The 21,113-nt window shown below is 41.8% G+C and overlaps 1 protein-coding gene across 18 annotated transcripts in view; it reads left to right on the plus strand.

Annotated features, from left to right (window-relative positions):
- The window catches only part of SCEL (sciellin), a 344,029-nt gene that overhangs the window by 204,242 nt on the left and 118,674 nt on the right, over positions 1–21,113 (plus strand). Inside the window, exon 1 of one of the 18 annotated variants that reach the window (XM_081550026.1) lies at positions 19,263–19,349. The exons of the other annotated variants lie outside the window; for them this stretch is intronic. The gene's annotated coding sequence lies outside the window, so the exon portion shown is untranslated. Of the gene's footprint in view, positions 1–19,262; positions 19,350–21,113 lie in introns of those variants that run through there. 18 annotated transcript variants of the gene reach the window in all.

The raw sequence follows: 21,113 nt of genomic DNA on the forward strand, positions 1-21,113 counted from the left end.
AACTCCAGGGACCGTAGACCGCCAGGCTCCTCTGTCCATGAAATTCTCCAGGAAAGAATACTGGAGTGGGTAGCTATCCCCTTCTCTAGGGGATCTTCCCAACCCAGGGTACGAACCCAGGTCTCCTGCATCGCAGGTGAATTCTTTACTGTCTGAGCCTCCAGGGTAGCCCAGTGGAAACAAGGTCAGAGTTAGAAAGACATCAGCATCTCTCTGCACGCACAGTGCCGTCTGGGATTGGAAAGGACACCACGGAAGGCCAGTGTTTGGTCTAAGGCCTGTCACCCCTCCTGGAATGTATGAGGTACTAGAGTCTTCCTTACTGGGTTCTCAAAACCTACCGTGACTATCAGAAGCTGTTTCACTGCTGTCCCATGGAAAGAAGGAGGAGAGAAAAGAAAGAAGTAGAAATGGTATTCATGCATAGCATCTTACACTAGTTCCATCCTCCACTTGGTTCAGTGCTAGTAACATTTGTCAGGCTAACTGTTGTGTTGCTATGTTTTAAAATATTAAAGATATCAGTAGCAGAGGAAGACTATAGGTGTTTTAATGTAAATGTGGATTTCTGGATAAACACAGGTTAGTAATGATTTCTTCTAGAGAGGCTACAGCTAACCCCATGCCCTTGGCCGAGGAACTTGTTCTTTATGCCACACCTCAGGAGGAAGACACAGCTGCCAAATTCTTCTGCACAATCCGCAAAGAATGTCCTTGCTTTTGAGAGTGTATTTACTCAGACCTTGTCAGATTTGGCTGTGAAGGGTGGGTCAGCCCACAAGGCTGCATACCTTTCCTGGGAGATCAGGAAGCTGTCCAACCACTCACAGGACAGTGGGAACTTAATGTGAAACAAGAAATTTTCTTCTGTGGGTAGGCATTTGCCTGGAAATATCTGAAGTGCTTCAGTGAGTTCCTCTCCATGGTGATTTCTTGTTGTTATTTTTAAATAACTCCAGTTACCTTCACTAAATGACATCAATTGACATGATTTTTTAACATTTCTTAATTTGCCTGTGCCATCCTGGCAGATCACACAGTTATGTGAAAAATGTTGGCTTTCTGTTAGCTTTCTTCCCTTCTAATCTTTGCAGTCAACTCAAGAGGTCCCTGAAAGAGCACACACAATTTCTCTCTGCCGTGACTCTGCCGAATGAGTGAAAAGAAGAGGAGGGTGTTTAATGCTGCTCTTTTATAATACAACCCATTGCTTTACTACTCCAGTCTTTTACTTCACTGGAGACGCCTATGGGGTGCCTTACCAATTTAACCCCAGTTTTGTTTTTTTCCTTACTGTTGGAGAAGTAAGGATTTGGATGGACAGCAGACTTTATCAAGTAGCTTCATTAGAAACCCACTAGGAATTAGTCTTGGTGCAAGATAGACCTTCACTTCCACTTGCTGTGTTCATTCGAACAGAGGCAAAGTGGGGCTTGTTTGGGAGGAAAGGCAGAGAGGGAGTATATGCTTATAGGCTTCAGTTGTCAGAGAATAAGGCATCTTATATGTACCCCTTTTCTAGAATCTGGGATGAAAATGCAAGTACCCAGACCACATAACTTCTTAAGGAACTGGGTGAGCTAACAGTGACCTCCATTCATACATAGGACACATGAAGAATATTTGATTCTGTAACATGAACTCATCGACTCATGGAACCTTTCTTTTTCAGTTCATAGCTTGCCATTTAGCCTGTGATGTCTTTTTATTTTAATGGTGAAGGCTTTACAGGTGACACTTACCAGTGTTCATAAGAAAATCCACTCATTCAGAAAAGAAGTCTGCGCTGAGTATCTCTCTAGTGAAGTTGCTCAGTCGTGTCTGACTCTTTGCGACCCCATGGACTGTGGCCTACCAGGCTCCTCCATCCATGGGATTTTCCAGGCAAGAGTACTAGAGTGGGTTGCTGCCAGAGTCCTGCTCCAGCTGGTCCAGGTGTTCCCTCAGGATGGACGGCATCGGCGAAGAGAAGAGAAGACACAGCGAGACTAGGCAGATGTGAAGCAGCGTCTGAGTCTGAGCTTTATTTTTCAAAGGGAGCTTTTATATCTTGAGTTGTAGAGTCATGCCAAATCAGCTTAATGGGTTGGCAGTTTTTGACCCTTATCGAAACCAGGATATTTTTTGTATATATATTATTTACAAAGGTCTTAAGTTGTTTACATTATCTTCTGGCCTGGAGGCCTGCTAACATCTTTATGACTCTTTAGTGATAAGGGTTGATTAGCCAAAACACTTGTTTTTTTTAAAGAATACAGGCACAGTGGATTATGACAAAGAAAGGATTCATTAACTCAAAGGTTTAAAGTAAAACCTGTTTTTTGTAATCTATCTTTTGCCTTGAGCTTAACAGAAAAGAATGTGGTCCCATAAGGTCATGGTACAGCAAGCTGAAACAATGTAGCACAAAAGTCAGTTCTTTAACAAAAATCACCAGCTAAATAAACAACTGTCTTATTATTTTTATATTAAGACTAAACCTTTATTTATATAAGTCTCTAACTATTATACCTTTATTATACAGGCTCAGGACATTAATAGCAAAAACATAGCAAGTAAATATATACCAAATAACAGTTTTATAGAGTAATATTTCTTAGGTTTTCCAATAGGCTTTCTCCCCCTTGAAGGGTTCTGTGCCCATTGGGATCTTTTGTGCGTACAGGCTCTCAATGCTGTTTATTGTTGAGGAGCAGTCATACACATTAGCTCTAAAGGCACAGGCACATTTATCAAGCAAACTAAGATGTTAACAAGAGGAGTTTAGATTAAAATACTGTCTTTTATGGATAATCTTATAGAGTTCGGGGGGCATGTCGATTAGAGTTTTAAACTGACCTGGTTAGGAAAGGGTCACGGAAGGCCTTCTGCCTAAGTCACAGAAATTAGGGAGCAGTCTATTATAACAAGCATCAGAAAGATACCATCTTTAAGGTGAGCGCCGAGGCAGCTTATCGAAATCCCTGAGGCCTGCATTGCCTTGCTCATCAGGTCTTCTCCTCATGACCTTGTCATGGGTGGGATCTTGTGTGCTGGCTCCCGACAGGTTGCCATTTCCTTCTCCAGGGGATCTTCCCGACCCAGGGATCAAACCCGGGTCTCCCGCACTGCGGGCAGATGCTTTACCCTCTAAGCCCCCAGGGAAGTCTCTCTATTCCTTCCTATATTTTTTTGCACCTACTTGTTCCATGGGGGTTATGGAGAGACAAAGTGGGCAAAGTGGGCAATGTTAGGGAGCCAAGAAAGCCCGACTTGCCAAGAGAATAATACATTTTCACTGTGAAATGAAGGGGAACCCCAGTCTGGGTTTTCAGGGGCCTTCCATGAACTCCTGGTGGCTGTGAACTGGGTAGGGAGCCCCAGAGCTGATCCGGGTGTCTAACAGAGGAGGAGTGATATTTAGGTGGGTTTTCCTCAGGTTGGAGTGGTGCAAACAAAGATCAAACACAGGCATCCTCAACCTTTCTACATGGGACTGGTCATGGGTGTGTAAACTCCAGGTCCACTCCCTGTTTCTGTGTTGCAGAATAACAGGTAGACTGGATAGGCAAGTCTGGTTCTGTGAGTGCTTCTGAGGGGGAAAAAAAATCCTGACCAGCTCGAGTCAGATGCGATGGTGGGGAGTCTAGTGTTGGACAGAAATACACACACTAAAATGAAAGGACTTCTCAAGAGCATCATGAAACAACACTCAATGGAAAGTAGAAAGGGCAGCATGTGGTGCAGTGGCAGGAACAGCAGCAAGGAGCAGAGGGTTAAAAACCCTGACTCTGGGCAATGTATCCTCTGTGAAACTCTCAGCATGTTGCTTAATCTTTCTGGCACCTCAGTTTCTTCATCTGTGAAATGAAGATGATCACTTGTTTCGAGGATGAAATCAGATACAGTGTAAGTGCTTCAAAGCTAACCTGACATAGTAAGTGATCAAGAAACATTCCATCATTTTGAACAGGCTCTGGTTTCATGCAAAATGCGGGCTGGATAAATCAGAAGCTGGAATCAAGGTTGTTGGGAGAAATATCAATAACCTCAGATATGCAGATGATACCACTTTAAAGAGATTCCCAGGAATACCAGACCACCTTACCTGTCTTGTGAGAAGCCTGTATGCAGGACAAGAAGCAACAGTTAGAACCAGACATGGAACAATGGGCTGGTACAAAATTGGGAAAGGAGTACATCAAGGCTGTATATTGTCACTCTGCTTATTTAACTTCTCTGCAGAGTACATCATGCAAAATGCTGGGCTAGATGACTCACAAGCTGGGATCAAGATTGCTGGAAAAAATATCAACAACCTCAGAAATGCAGATGATACCACTCTAATGGCAGACAGTGAAGAGGGACTAAAGAGCCTCTTGATGAGGGTGAAAAAAGAGAATGAAAAAGCTGTCTTAAAATTCAACATTCAGAAAACTAAGATCATAGCATCCAGTCCCATCACTTCATGGCAAATAGAAGGGGGAAAGTGAAAGCAGTGACAGAATTTCTTTTCTTGGACTCTAAAATCACTGTGGGCAGTGACTGCAGCCATGAAATTAAAAGACGCTCATTGGAAGGAAAGCTATGACAAACTAGAGAGTGTATTAAAAAGTAGAGCCATTACTCTGCTGGCAAAGGTCCGTATAGTCAAAGCTATGGTTTTTCCAGTACTCATGTACAGATGTGAGAGTTGGACCATAAAGAAGGCTGAACACCGAAGAACTGATGGTTTTGAATTGTGGTGTTCGAGAAGATCCTTGCAAGTCCTTTGGACTGTAGGGAGATCAAAGCAGTCAATTCTAAAGGAAATCAACCCTGAATATCCATTGCAATGACTGATGCTGAAGCTGAAGCTCCAATACTTTGGCCACCTGATGGGAAAACCCAACTCTTATGCTGGGAAAGATTGAAGGCAAAGGAGAAGGGGGACGACAGAGGATTGCATCACTGACTCAATGGACATGAGTTTGAGCAAACAAACTCTGGGAGATAGTGGAGCACGGAAGAGCCTGTTGTGCTGCAGCCCATGGGGTCTCAAAGAGTTGAACACGACTTAGCGACTAAACAACAACAACAACCGGTTTCATGTCCACATAAAAGAAGTTGTTGGATCTTTGGCAAGTCACCTGATCATTCAGAACCTCAGTATCCTTGTCTTGAGAATGAATTTTTAACCGTTTTTTTTTTTTTTTTTCTCATTTAGCGTTTCCCCCTCCACAGGGAGAGAACGAAAAGAAAATGCATGCTTTCCAGATAGCACGGGCTAGCAGAGAGCAGAGAGGGACCCAGCTCGGACACTTCAGGCTGCTATGGACCATTTTGCGCATGCCCAGTTCCTTGGCCATATTGTCTACGGCTGCTTTCTGCTGCCAGGGCAGAGCTGAGTTTTTGGATATGGCCTACAAAGCTTATGAATTTACTATCTGGCCCTTTAATTTAAGAAAAAGATAGCTGACCTCTGGCCACAGACAATGAGGAGTAGGAGGGCTGATTCTGAGTTGTGCCGGTTACATTAACAGTGAAAGCTATCATAGCGTTTTTATTCTGTTTGATGATTTCCAATCAGGCTTTGTCTTTCTGTGCTCACAGACAAGCGGTATCATAGTCTATTTGCTAATGCATGGTGTGTGAACCAGAATCTTGTTGGTTTCTTGGAAATTTCCCATGATTGAGAAGAAATGTTCTATAAAATGTACTTTTTTTTTGCTAACTGTCATAATTTAAATGGATAATAACTTTGGAATCATATAGGTCAGTAAATTGTGTCTTTTTCATATAAAAGTGCATTTAATCAAGTCTTTAGATTACTTTTTAGCCTGCCTTGGGAATTTGGTTGGTTTTTTAGTTTAAAATTCTCTGTCTTTACTCTTCTTTGGCTCTTAGTAGAACTGGTGAAAGTCCAGATTTGTTTTTATGGAAAAAATCTGAATGAATACACATTTATGTATTTTTTTTCTTCCTGGAAGACCTGAATACAAAGTACAGAAAATTGAAAATAATATATTATGTTGGTTTTAAGCCACTAAACTTGTGGTAATTTGTTATACCAGCAGTAGGAAACTAATACAATTGTGAATTATTGGAGGAAAGATAAAATAGATTTCAAAAGAGAAATGAAACTCTACCATGAAGGGTATGGGATAGATACTGAGGAAAGAGAACAAAGGGGACAAAAAGAAGGAAGTACCCAGCCCACCAAATACAAGAGCAAGTTGTCATCTCAGAGAAGGGAATCTCAGAATCCTGCAGGGAACACTGCACAGATCAGAAAACTGAGATGAGAAGAGCTCATTGACCAGCCCCTGGCCATACACACGTAGCTGTCAGCAGAGGCCATCTGACACCTGTCATTGTGTTCTTTAACACTGGCCACACTGCCTTCACTGTTGAAGTCTCCTAGAAGGGTGTGTGGTGTGCTGGGTACACCTTGTTTATCATATAATGTGCTGAAGCCCTGTAACGGAGGCATATAGAGTTCCATTGGAGCAGAGAGAATGAGAGCGCCTGCCTGTGCTTGGGAAATAGGACAATAGGAAAATCTTCACAGAGCATGTTAGATATTCACTGGGCCATTAAAGATGAATAGGGCTTTCCAGGTAGTGCTAGCAGTAAAGACCTGCCTGCCAATGCAGGAGATGCAAGAGACGCAGATTCAATCCCTGGGTCAGGAAGATCCCCTGGAGGAGGGCATGGCAACCTACTCCAGTATTCTTGCCTAGAGAATCCCATGAACAGAGGAGCCTGGCGGGCTATAGTCCATGGGGTCACAAAGAGTCAGACATGACTGAAGTGGCTTAGCACACGTGCATGTAAAGATGAATAAGAGATTACCCTTTGCACAAGAGGGAAGGATATTTCAGGTCACAGGAATGGCATAAGGAAAATATTAAGGGCCTGAAATATGCACTATGTTTGGGCAATTGCAAGGACTTCGATGAGGTTAGAGCTTAGGGTGCATGGGGGCAAGTGGTGGAAGCGGAGCCTGGAGGAGTTGAAAGTTACTTTAAAAATGCATCTAGACCAACTTTCTGCCTGTGCCCTCTGCCGGGAACTGTGTGGTATTTCAAAGTGGTTAGTGCAACTGAAGAACTGAATTTTAAATTGATCTAATTTGATTAATTCTTATATAAGTTTTAATTTATTCATTATTTATTTTTGTCTGTGCTGAGTCTTGGTTGCTGTGCGAGCTTTTCTCTAGTTGTGGTGAGAAGGGGCTACTCTCTAGTTGTGGTGCGTGGGCTTCTCATTGTGATGGCTTCTCTTATTGCAGAGCATGGACTCTAAGGCATGCAGGCTTTAGTAGTTGAGGCTCCCAGATTCTAGAGCACAGGCTCAATAGTTGTAGCCCATGAGCTTAGTTGCTCCGCAGGGTGTGGGATCTTCCTGGATCAGAGATCGAACTTGTGTCTCCTGCATTGGCAGGCTGAGCCATCAGGGAAATCTTAATTTAATTAATTTAAATTTAAATAACCACACATGGGTAGGTGGCTGCTGCCTCAGAGTCCAAGTTATTGATTTAAGTTATGGGACATGGGGGACTTATGATGGGTTTGAAGCTGGGCAGGGACATAGTTGCATCTGTTTTGGAAAAGTAATGTTAAGGGGTGATGTGTCCTTACTGGGGAGAAGTTCTGACTTGCTGTGTGCCCTGCCTGGAGCCCACTTCTGAATAGTTGCAAGGCCTAGGGGAGCAGTGCCCTGTCCCATGTAGTACTGTTGCCTCGGTCACAGCTGATTGAGATGGAGTAGATGTCTGTGCAAGGCTGTCCTTGTCTGGCTCACCAGAAGCCTGGGGGGTGGGGTGGCCTGATGCAAGAGCTCTACCTATAGGAACTCAGTGTGGCCTGGTGGCTAACCAATGCAAGCAGCTTTCTCCCAGAGGATTTAAGCTGATTCGTGCAGGGACTGTGATAAATTGGTGACATGGTAGAACAAAGAAGCTGGAAGAGAATCAGAGTCATGGTAGGGAGACTCAGAATTGCTATCAGGTGCCCAGAGTTGCACTAGACAGCCACTGTTGCTTTGCAAAGTTAACCAATAGAGAATATTATGTAATTTCTAAAAAAGGCTGCTGACACTGTCTCCTGTCTTCCTTACAGTCCCCTGAATCTTTATACTGAATGTCCTGTGTTGTGAGAATTAGTTTCAGCAGGTCTGGAATTAACCTGATGATTCTACTAAAATAATAAATAAGCATGCAAAGCCCTCATCTGAAACATACTGATTAATAGTATTGCTTTGTAACTTGTGTCCTGAGAGTTTCAGGGTGGTTTGAACCAGCTAATTGGCATTACTTACTGATAACAGTGAGACTGAGGACTATACCTGGTGAGACTCTGGAACCCCTAGTCACATAGCAGGAATACTCTACGTGACTCGCAGCATGTAAGAAATTCCAGCTGAGACTCCATTTGCGTGACTCATTTCACACGTAAGTGGTTCTGGATATGAGAAAGAAAGTATATCCTGCAAAGACCCTTTCAGAGGGAGGACAGCTGAACCTACTAGTGACTTTTCTGACCCTTTAATGAGACAGTCTTTAGCTGTGAAACTTGTCTTTAATGTGTTGCTACAGTGCATCTTTTTCTCATAACAAACTATAGATTTCTAAGTATCATCATTTTGGGTTCTATGGCTCTTCTCTGAGTTTATCTTGTTCTCTACTACCTGAAAAAGCCTGATGAACTCAGCTGGGGACATATTTGAACAAGGAAGAGGCCAGTTATCAGGTGATGGAAGTAGTGTTCCCTCAAGATGGTGAGGTTAGCTGTCAAAGCAGGGGTGATGGAAGTACAGAAGAAGGGGAAGGTTGGACTGAATTAAGGGGTAGACTTGACAGTGATGGGCCAGTCACCATTTAATTGGACGAAGATATGAAATAGGCTTCCCAGGTGTGCTAGTGGTTAAGAACCTGCCTGCCAATGCAGGAGATGCAAACGGGTTCTATCCCTGGGTTGGGAAGATCCCCTGGAGAAGGAAATGGCAATCTACTCCAGTATTCTTGCCTGGAGAATCCCATGGACAGAGGAGCCTGGCTGGTTACAGGCCATGGGGTCGCAAAGAGACATGACTGAAGCTACTTTACATGCATACATGGAATGGAGAGAGGGAAGGGGGAGACAATGACAATGAAGGTTTCAACCTTGGGCAATAAGGGCAGCTATGTTAATATGATTTGAGCAATCTCTATAAGATGCAGAGAAATCTCTTTTTTAAGAGAATAGTGAAAGTTGTAACCTGTAGGTGAGTTGAAGAACCAATAATATAGCCTTTAGTTGAGCCTATTATATAGTCTATAGCCTATACTACAGCCAGAGATAGAAAAATTTGATTAGAAAATCAGATTTAGAAAACAGATAAACTGGATGTTTGGCAAAGAGTGAATATACCTTGTATATGTCCTTTTATGGGGTCGCAGTCCATGGGATCGCAGAGTCAGACATGACTGGGCAACTGAACAACAACAATGTCCTTTTACTGTTTGTGATTATTATTCCTTCATTCAGTCCACAATACTGAGTGCTACTATGAGTCAGAACTATGTTACATGCTTAGGATAAAGCTAAATCTAAAGGCCTGGCCTCTGATCGCAAGGGTCTGCTTGATGTAATACCATGAAATATTTGGCTATGGAGAGACTAATGTAAAGTGGAAAGATTGTGAATTGAAGAAAATAAAAAATGATGATTGTGAAATTATGAAATAACAATCTGGGTTTTTTAATAAGGCTGTTTGCATAAAGATATTCACATAAGAATACTAGAATCTTGATAAATTGTTGGAAGATTTTGGAGCAGTTAAAATGATCAATGATCACTCCATTCTGGCTCTGTTACTTTGGTAGAGTGGTAAAAGAAGGTCTGCTCCAAATCTCACTCTTGGCCGTGAGGAACTGAATTTGCTGGCCTGCAAAATGGCTGATTCTGGTGGGTACAGCAACCAGGAGGAAGTTAGCAAAACTTTCAGTTTGGTTTTCTCAACTTTGACACTATTGAGGTGAGTTTGGCGGCAAGCCCTGCTTACCCCATTACATCTCTGCTCCTAGTCTCTCATTTATTAAACTCAGATTGCCAAACTCCAAACTATAAGCAAAATCATAAGCAAAATCTGGAAACATTAAGAAGAAAATCCAGTACGGCAGAACGGGTGAATGGTTCATTTCCCTCTTGAACTTCAAAATTGAGTGTCAACAATGTCTTCTAAGTCCAGGTGGAATTCTTAAGTCTCTTCACTGTGTGACACCCTCAAAATTGCTCTGTATTACTTTATCTTGATTTATTATAATTACTTAGTTCAATGTCTTTCTCCCCAAACATGGTGAGCACCTGAGACCAATCACCAGGTCTCATTAATTTTTCTGTCCACTGGGACTGAAACAATACCAGAAGTGTGTGTGTGTGCACGTGCTACATCGCTTCAGTCGTGTCCTATTCTTTGTGACCCCATGGACTGTAGCCAGCCAGGCTCTTCTGTCCATGGGTTTCTCCAGGCAAGAATACTGGAGTGGGTTGCCATGCCCTCCTCCAGGGGATCTTCCCGATCCATGGATTGAACCCTCATCTCTTAGGTCTCTTGCCCTGGCAGATAGGTTCTTTACCACTAATGCCACCTGGGAAGCCCCCTAGGTACTTAATATTTGTTAAATGAGCAAATGACTGAAAAAGACAAATGTGAATAAAAGACATAAATTGGTAAACCCATTCCTGAGGGCAATTTGGTAATATTTTTCTACCAAATTTAAAATATATAAACCCTTGAATCCAGCAATAACATCTCTAAGAATTTATCTGACAGATAAATACACACATGTATGAAATATCTATGTGCAGTGATATTCACTACAGCATTGTTTATTAGCAGAAGCTTAGAAATAGTAGAAATATCCATTAATCATGGATTAATGAAATAGATTATGGAATATCCATATGATGGAATGCCAGGCAGCTATGAAAACACAATGTGGAAAGATATTCAGGATTTACTGTTAAAGGAAAAAAAATTCAGGATAGTATAACATGTAAACATTTGTATAAAAATGGAGGAAATATCTGTATCTTATGTTTGTAAAAATGTCTCTGGGAGGACCCAGAAGAAACTAATAACTACAGTTTTTGGAGATTGAGCTTTGGAGGGAGAGAGACTTCTCATTGTTTTCCTTCTTACACTTCAAATTTCTGGAAAAAAAAGTAGATATATGACTACTTAAAAATACTGTGTAAATAATTTTTTAAAAAGAAAACTGTATATGGATGGCTATAGCAATTTTATTCTTTTTTGTCCAAACTTGGGAGTGGCCAAGATGCCCTTACTAGGTGAATGGCTAAATAAACTATGGTACTGCCAGACAACAGAACATTATTCAGGATTAAAAAGGAATGAGCTATCAAGGCATGAAAAGACAAGGAGGAACTTTAAATGCATATTACTAAGTGAAAGGAGCCAATCTGAACAGGTTACATACTGAGTGGTTCCAACTATATGGCATTTTAAAAAAGGCAAAACCACATAGACAGTGAGAGGGTCAGTGATTTCCAGGTATTGGGGGGAAGCAGGGATGATTAAGTTGAGAACAGAAGAATTTTAGGGCAGTGAAACTATTCCGTATGATACTATAGTGGTAGATACATGTCATTATATGCTGTGCTGTGCTTAGTTGATCAGTCATGTCCAACTCTTTGTGACCCCATGGACTGTAACCCACCAGGCTCCTCTGTCCATGGGGATTCTCCAGGCAAGAACACTAGAATGAGTTGCCATGACCTCCTCCAGGGGATCTTGCTGACCCCGGGTTCGAACCCAGGTCTCCCACATTGCAGGCAGATTCTTTACCAGTTGAGCTATCAGGGAAGCCCAAGAATACTGGAGTGGGTAGCCTATCCCTTCTCCAGGGGATCTTCCTGACCCAGGGATTGAATCAGGGTCTCGTGCATTGCAGGAAGATTCTTTACGAGTTGAGCTGTCAGGGAAGCCCACATTTCATTATATATTCATCAAAACCAATAAAAAGTTCAGCATCAAGGTACATATTAGGAACTTTGAGTGAGGATGATGTGTTGATATAGGTTCATTGACTGTAACAAATTTAACACACTGTGGGAGATGCTGATAAACAGAAGAGGCTATGCATGTTGGAGGATGGGGTATATGGGTTTTCTCTGTACCTTCCTCCCAATTTTGCTGTGACCCCAAACTGCTCTATATGTAGTCTATTTCAAAGGAAAAAAAGAAAACTAGTGAGTTAAATTTACACCATCATTAAAGGATCTAGACCCTGTAACAACTGCTCGCCATTCTTCTGACTGATTATTTTTATCTAACACATGTGGGCTGTGGTTTCTTATTTTTGATGCTATAAATGATACAAGTGGCTATATATATGCATGTGTACATGGTTAAGTCGCTTCAGTCATGTCCAACTCTTTGCCACCCCATGGACTGTAGCCCACCAAGCTCCTCTATCCGTGGGATTCTCCTGGCAAGAATACTGGAGTGGGTTGCCATGCCCTTCTCCAGAGGATCTTCTCGACCCAGGGATCGAACCTGCATCTCTGATGTCTCCTGCATTGGCAGGCAGATTCTGTACCAGTAGCACCACCTGAGAAGTCCATACACGTGCATTTACTGATAAAAGCCATTGTTCTTTACTGACACCTATTATTCAGGGCTCAGACCTGATGTCAATGAGGCTTACCCTGTAATCCAGCCATGGTTTCTTGGGCAAAGTGCCCATCTCCTTTCTGGCACTTTGAGGAAACAGTGGACCTGCAAACCCAAGAATGCAGGCTCTGCAGTCAGCCTGTCTAGACTGGAATTCTGGACATGTCTAACTCCGAACTGTGTGATCTTAGGCTTCCGTTCTCTGCTGTCTATCACCTAACCACAGTTCCTATGGTGTAAGGTTTTTGTGAGGATTAAATGAAATAATAATATATGAAAAGCATTAAGCAGTTAGAACTGGGCATGGAACAACAGATTGGCTCAAAATTGGGAAAGGAGTACATCAAGGCTGTATATTGTCACCCTGCTTATTTAACTTATACACAGAGTATATCATGCGAAATGCTGGGCTGGATGAAGCACAAGCTAGAATCAAGATTGCTGGGAGAAATATCAATAACCTCAGATATGCAATGACACCACCCTCATGGCAGAAAGCAGAGAAGAATTAAAGAGCCTCTTGATGAAAGTAAAAGATGAGAGTGAAAAATTTGGCTTAAAACTCAACATTCAGAAAACTAAGATCATGGCATCCGGTCCCATCACTTCATGGCAAATAGATGGGGAAACAATGGAAACAGTGAGAGGTTTTATTTTCTTGGACTCCAAAATTCACTGCAGATGGTGACTGCAGCCATGAAATTAAAAGACGCTTGCTCCTTGGAAGAAAAGCTATGACCAACCTAGACAGCATATTAAAAAGCAGAGACTTTACTTGGCCAACAAAGATCCTTGGAGTCAAAGCTATGGTTTCTCCAGGAGTTATGTATGGATGTGAGAGTTGAATTATAAAGAAAGCTGAGCGCTGAAGAATTGATGCTTTTGAACTGTGGCATTGGAGAAGACTCCTGAGAGTCTTTTGGACTGCAAGGAGATCCAACCAGTCAATCCTAAAGGAAATCAGTCCTGAATATTCATTGGAAGGATTGATGCTGAAGCTGAAACTCCAATACTTTGGCCAACTGATGTGAAGAACTGACTCCTAGAAAAGGCCATGATGCTGGGAAAGACTGAAGGCGGGAAGAGAAGGGGATGACAGAGGATGAGATGGTTGAATGGCATCACTGACTCGATGGACATGAGTTTGAGCAAGTTCCAGGAGTTGGTGATGGACATGGAATCCTGGCGTGCTGCAGTCCATGGGGTCGCAAAGAGTTGGACACACCTGAGAGCCTGAACTGAACTGAACTGAAAGCACTAAGCAATGACTGGAACATATTTAAACTATTGTTGTTGCTGTTGTTATTTTTATCATCATCATTATACTCATCATTTACCTTGCCTTATCTCTTCTGGTTTCTTTGGGTAAGGGCGGTTTGCCTGTTTGGAGAATTAAGAAGAGTCAGAAAGCTTCAGGAATTCAGGGCTGAGCCCTTTTGGGTCCTTCCAGTGTTGTGTGTAAAGAGCAGGTATGGATTTGTAATTAAATAAACCTGATCTCTTCACTGCACCCTGTCGGGGCAGTAAAGAGATTGATGTCATCCTAATCCTTGCACTAAGAAAGACATGGATCTAAGAGTGAAGTGACTGTCCACAGTGAGCAGTGGGTCTGCACAGGTGATGGCACCCAGGCTCCCGCGGAGTCTCTGCTGGGCTCTCCGAGGCGGGTATGCATCATGCTGGCACTACCAGTGCCTATTAAGCAGTGCACTTGCTCTTGCAACACTGGCAGTAAGGCAGTAATTCATTAATTCTGGCATCTATCTACTCCCAGCCCAAGAGAAATTGGCACTGTAATTATCACTCTAATGATACCGCTTTTGTTGCAACATGTACATAACATTTCTTTTCTCCATCTGGGAGGAAAGTGGGAAGCCCTCTATCTTTCAACCTCTCAGAGTCCCTGCATGACAGATGTGAGAGTTTTGACTTGCTGATTTGTCTTGTTTATATTTTTCTTTTGCATTTTCAGCATCACTTTTTGAATCTCTCTGGGATGAGAAGGCATCTTAGTCTGTTCAGGTGGCTAAAACAAAATTACACAGACCTGGTAGTTTAGAAACAACAGGAATTTGATCTTCCAGGAGGCTGGGAAGTCTGAGATTAGGCTGCCAGCATGGTGGGGTGAGGCCCCTCTTCATGGTTCATAGCCTGCATCTTCTTACTGTGTCCTTAGTAAGGGGCTAGAAAGCTCTGGGGAGTGGGATCTCTTTTATAAGAACAATGATCCCATTCATGAAGGCTCCACTCTCATGACCTAAACACCTCCCAAAAGCCCCACTTCCCAGCTCTATCATCTTTGCTGGTTAGGATTTCACATATGAGTTTTGAGAGGACACGGACATTCAGACCAGGAGGAGGTGAGGATTTTTCATAGCAATTCTTTTTTTTTTTTTACTTTAAACTTTTTAATTAGTATTGAGGGTATAGTCAATTAACAGTATTGTACAACATCACTCATTAGTAGAGAAGTGCAAATCAAAACTACAATGAGCTATCACTTCACACCAGTCAGAATGGCCATCATCAAAAATGCACAAACAATAAATGCTGGAAAGGGTGTGGAGAAAAGGGAATACTCTTGCGCTGTTGGTGGGAATGTAAATTGATACAGCCACTATGGAAGACAGTATGGAGATTCCTTAAAAAACTAGGAATAGAACCACCATATGACCCAGCAATCCTACTCCTAGGCATATACTCTGAGGAAATAAAAATTGAAAGAGACACATGTATCCCATTGTTCTTTGCAGCACTATTTACAATAGCTAGAACATGGAAGCAACCTAGATGTCCATTGACAGATGAATGGATAAGGAAGTTGTGGTATATGTGCACCATGGAATATTACTCAGCCATAAAAAGGAATGCATTTGAGTCAGTTCTAATGAGGTGGATGAAACTAGAACCTATTATACAGAGTGAAGTAAATCTGTATAAAGACTTACTCTGTATGACTTTGAAAGACTCTGTAAGTCTTTCTCATAAAGACTTTCTTCTGTATGAAGAAAGAGAAAGATAAATACATATTCTAACACATTTATACAGAATCTAGAAAAATAGTACTCAAGAATTTACTTACAGGGCAACAATGGAGAAACAGACATGTAGAATAGACTTATAGACATTGGGAGAGAGGAGGAGAGGGTGAGATGTATGGAAAGAGTAACATGGAAACTTACATAACCATATGTAAAATAAATAGCCAATGGGAATATGATGTATGGCTCAGGAAACTCAAACAGGGGCTCTGTATCAACCTAGAGGTGTGGGATGTGGAGGGAGATGAGAGGGAAGTTCAAAAGGGAGGGGATATATGTATACCTATGGCTGATCCATGTTCAGGTTTGACAGAAAAAAACAAAATTCTGTAAAGCCATTATCCTTCAATAAAAAATAAATTAATTAAAAAAAAATTATAGTAGCATCAAGTGAACAGCAAAGGGACTCAGCCATACATACACATGTATCCATTCTCCCCCAAACTCCCCTCCCATTCAGGCTGGCACATGAACAGTGTTATGTAAGTATTTGCTACTTTCCTTATAATGTAGTAATAAGTGCTCATTTTTTGGCTGTTTGTTTCACTGGAATACAACGCGTAGAAAAAGCACTGTCCTGTTTTGGGCAATAGGTGCAGCAAACATTCGCCCATCTGAGACCTGTGGTGGCCACTGCTAATCAATCGTGGCTCTCCCCATGTGGGGCTTCCCAGGTGGCGTTAGTGGTAAAGGATCCACTTGCCAATGCAGGAGACAAGGGTTGCAGATTCGATCCCTGGGTCGGGAAGATCCCCTGGAGGAGGAAATGGCAACCCACTCCAGTATTCTTGCCTGGGGAATCCCACGGACAGAGGAGCCTGTGGGGTTACAGTCCATGGGGTCACAAAGAGTCAGGCACTACTGAGCACACCACAAAGGAGTCTTCTATATAAGTTCAAAGCCACCTTACAAACCTCATTGTATCACCCCAGGCAGCCAGTGCCAAGCAGTCGGCATTGGCAACCTGGATAAAACATTTGCCATCCCAGCCTAGGAGCTTACATTCTAGAGGCCTCAAGAACTCTGCCTCTCACAGTGAACTAGGTGTGGTAAAGCTGAGTTATTCTAAGCATGTTCGAAGCTCCCCAGCTCAAAGCCTGAGTGAAACTAAGGCCAAACCTATTTGACATCCTCCACCCCTGGGCACATTCTTGACTGACCTCTTTGAACTCTGAGATTCTTAATTTTCATCAGTCTTTTGGCTGAATGTCTGTTCAGCAATGAGGAAGTCTGAATTCTGCCCAAGTGTTTAGAATTAGCCCTTTTTTGAATCAAAGACTTAGTTCTAAACTGAAAGACACTGATGTGACTTAGTAGTATAGGTTCTAGTATGTAAAATAAAAGAATAATAAAAATAATAATTAACCATATTTAATAATAAAAATCCTCAATTCCACACAGAAATAATTGTTTGGAAGCTCAAAATCTTTAATGTATCTTGGGTGGTATATTTTTCTTCATTGCAAAGTAGAAAATTATTTTCTGTTTCTATATTCTACAAAGGATGGAAACATACATTTAAGCATTCTGTAATATATTACTTGTCCCTACAAGCTAACTCTGAAACTGTTTTAGCCCTTCATTCAGTTAAATGAATACTGAATGATCCTGAATATAATATTTCTAAAATACTTATTTTTTGAGATGAGCAAAGTCACATCTCGGTTTTTTAACTTTCTCATCTGTAATATTAATATCCAAACCTCAGTCCAACCAATATTTATGGGCCTCACAGAAATTTAAAATGTATTTCTAAAATGACTTTCAGACATAAAATTCTATGAAAGTACTGAATAAACATGTATATATATACATATATATGTGTATATATGTATATATATCTCTCAAGTCAAAGTGTTAGTCGCTCAGTCATGTCCAACTCGTTATGACCCCATGGACTGTAGCCCACCAGGTTCCTCTGTCCATGGGGATTCTCCAGGCAAGAATACTGGAGTGGGTAGCCATTTCCTTTTCCAGGGGATCTTGACCCAGGGATCAAACCTGGGTTGCAGGCAGATTCTTTACCATCTGAGCCACCAGGGAATATAGATATACATATATACATTGGAAAAGGAAATGGCAACCCACTCCAGTATTCTTGCCTGGAGAATCCCACGTACAGATGAGCCTAGGGGACTACAGTCCATGGGGTCCCAAGAGTTGGACACAACTTACCGACTAAACCACCACCACCACCATATATATATATATATATATATATATATATACACACACACACACACACACATATATAACCTTTAGAGAACATTTTCCATTTGACTTTATTTTTTTTTTAATTTTTGGCCCAGCCACATGGCATGTAAGATTTCAGCTCCATGCCTAGGGATCGAATCCCTGTCCCCTGTTGGAAGCATGGAGTTTCAACCACTCGATGGCCAGGGAAGTCCTTGTTTTCCATTTTAAATGTTCAAATCCTCAACCCAGAATAAAGGCACATGAAGATAGGGATGTCCCAGTCCATGATGACCGCATCCTGCAATTGCCTGAACCTTCTAATGGGAATGTTTCTATATCTTCTTAGAGTCACTTCTATGACTAGCTCTGCTGGACTGTGGTTTTTCAGGAGCTGTCTTGAAATGGGAAGGATTTGGTTAATTATTGGTGTGGCAGATGAATAAAGGTGACCCAGGAAATTCTAATGACTCGTTCCTCTCAGCAGCGTTCCAGATTCATTAAGCTTTAAAGACTCCTGGCTGTCACGGAAGGTACATTTCAGAACCTGTAATAGGAGCCCCCACCTGGTGTGGCTCCTCTTCAGCGTTCCTTGCTCTCCAAGCAGGTGTCAACACTGGAGTCTACGGCTGCTCTCAGATGAGAAAGCTTCCAGGATGCTTTTCACATTTTTATAGGTGGTGAAATCACAAAACAATCAGAATTTTGTCATCTTACATAAATGTAAGCAGATGTCTTTACCTTTGCAAATATAATTCAACTTACCTGTCTTGGGCAGAAAACTGGGACTTTCTGCTTACAGATGTAATTTTGTGTAAATGTAACGATCTTACATTTACTTCAGGATATATTTTTCCTCTGATCGTTTTACCAAAATTCCATGTGCAGAATTTGTGTAACAGATTCCTTTCCTATTTCCTGATCTCAGGCTTCCACAGGACTTTTCTCTCCTAAGGATCTTGATTCCAACCAGCAGTGCATTTCCTGTGTGTGTATCTGGGCCACAGTCTTCCAGGCACCATGAGCAGAGAACAGACTCCTTCCAGCTTAAGTTTTCTGTTTTGTTTTTTAAAAGAGAATCCAAAATAGGCTGGATACTATGGCACCTGGTCAGGGTAGAGTTGTGTGTACTGTTGATGCCAATTAAAAGGGTGATAACAGAAGTACATATTTTTGGTCTACCAAAGCCATAAATTGCAGAAAGAATTCACCAGACAAAGACAGCAGGTCGGTGAGTGAGCTGGTTTAATTGAATTGGTATTTGTACAAGGTGACACCCTCTCTCATACCACCCACCCCCTCCCTGGGTGACTCAGCCACTCAAGGAGAAGCCTCTGAACTGTTCATTAACGCAGGCAGGTGGAGGTGGAAACTGCTTTCAGTAAACCCCACGTACTCATTCGTCTCAGCCGGATCACCTGGGGGAATCACTGCAGGTTGTTAAGACAGAAAGTCCTGGTTTTCTGCCCAAGACAGGTAAGTTGAATTGTATTTCCAAAGGTAAAGACATCTGCTTTATTGCATCACTTTCTCTGTTTCCTTTGCAAGTGGTTAAGATTAGAACTTACTCTCTTAACTTTGTCTTCTTTCCAGTGAATAGTTTTTTTTCTTTTCAGTGAAATTTTGACACCTTCCAACTGGCAGCTCTGCTTGTCCACAGCTCTGCTGCTCCTTGTTGTGATTTTAGATGGCGTTGCTTTTAAATTCTCCACAATTTTACACATTTCTGGCAGCGGAGAAATGAAAGCCTATTTGCGTTTCCATGTGGGAGCTGTCAGCTGGCAAATCTGGTCACACATAAGGATAGTAAATTCTTTAAGTCGAGGGACCAGCATTTACTGGTTTCTTTTCTCAAGAGACTATAAAAACCTTTTTTAAAAGGAGCTCCCTGTCTTCACCAATGACGCTTTTACTGAAATGGTGAGCTCTACCGTTTTATAGATAAGAAGTCTTATTTGTTTTTCTTGACTGCTGAAAGCACTGCAAGTCAGTCACTGAGCTGTGTGAGAGGGCTAGCCCTCCACCCTGTCCTCTCCAAATAAGAAAATCATGTTTATTGAGTGAATGTACCAAGAAATAAAGCAGGGCGGGGTTAACTATTGCGGGGTGGTACGTGAGATTCATTCGTATGCACTTTGCCAACTTGACTATGTTATATCCTGAGTTCCAATTTACAAATCGATTAATGTACATGGGGGCAATTTTCAATGTCTATTCAAATCCTAGTCCTGAAAAACCAGTTTTAGAAGTCCTTTGATAAGAATAGAAAAGTTATTTTAACCAGGCTTTCCTTTATAATTAATAGCTAAGCTGATTTGTCTGACCTGTGTTTTTGCTCCACCATTTCCATTCAAAACTCAGAGCAGTGGGAATCAAACTCAGGCGCTAATCACACTTAGAACAAGAGCTCTCTTTCCTTCAGAAGGGCGCTTCCCACAGCATATCTGCCTCAGCCTTGACTTCCAGAGCTTCCATCACTTTCCATTGCTGAGCAGGTCACCTGCCATCTCAGGAGCATTTAGAGCTCAGTGCCCAAAGGTTACTGAGGAGTTTTGTAATTGGTTTTCAAACACTTATAGCAATCAGAAAGCTAAAGTGTAGCATTTGTGGATTATAATTTTGTCATGAAATGTGATCAGATTTAAAACCGGCTTTCTCTTCCAAGTTTACAATGCACAAATGGCCCTTCTGATGTTTGCTGTCTTCCAGAATTAAAGGACTAGGAAAATCAACTTGAGAAAACTGTGAGATTACATCAGTAAAAATTTTAGTAAAACATTTGATTGATTCTGAATGTCAGGGTAGACAGAGAATGCAGATAAAAGGCCAAGATTTTTATTAAAATTTTAGCTTCATGAAACCTTAGAGCCGATTGACATAAATTTGCAACTGGAGCAGCCAGCCCCATATAAGCGGATGATGTAGTATGCACATGTAGGTTGTAGGTAGGTTGCAGGTTGTGATCCACTCACCTCGGCTACCAGTCTGTAGCTGCTGCTCACCTGGCTGACTCCTCTAACGGCTGGAATTTTGACTGAAATAGCTGAGAGATTCACTTTCCTGGGGACTTTGTCAACAAAAAGGAGATGTTTTGAATGACAAAGCTCAGACTGTGGAATGAACTGTATATGGTTAACTAAGCAGTCAACTTAAGCAATTTTCACTGATAGTGACCCTATGATTTGGGCATCAACTCCGAGCAGTCTTCAAGAGGGGTGTGATAGACTCATTGGCCAGCTA

The sequence above is a fragment of the Giraffa tippelskirchi genome, chromosome 12, assembly GCF_054371585.1.
Source record: "Giraffa tippelskirchi isolate mGirTip1 chromosome 12, T2T-mGirTip1v1.2.pri, whole genome shotgun sequence".
In the NCBI taxonomy this organism is placed as follows: Eukaryota; Metazoa; Chordata; class Mammalia; order Artiodactyla; family Giraffidae; genus Giraffa; species Giraffa tippelskirchi.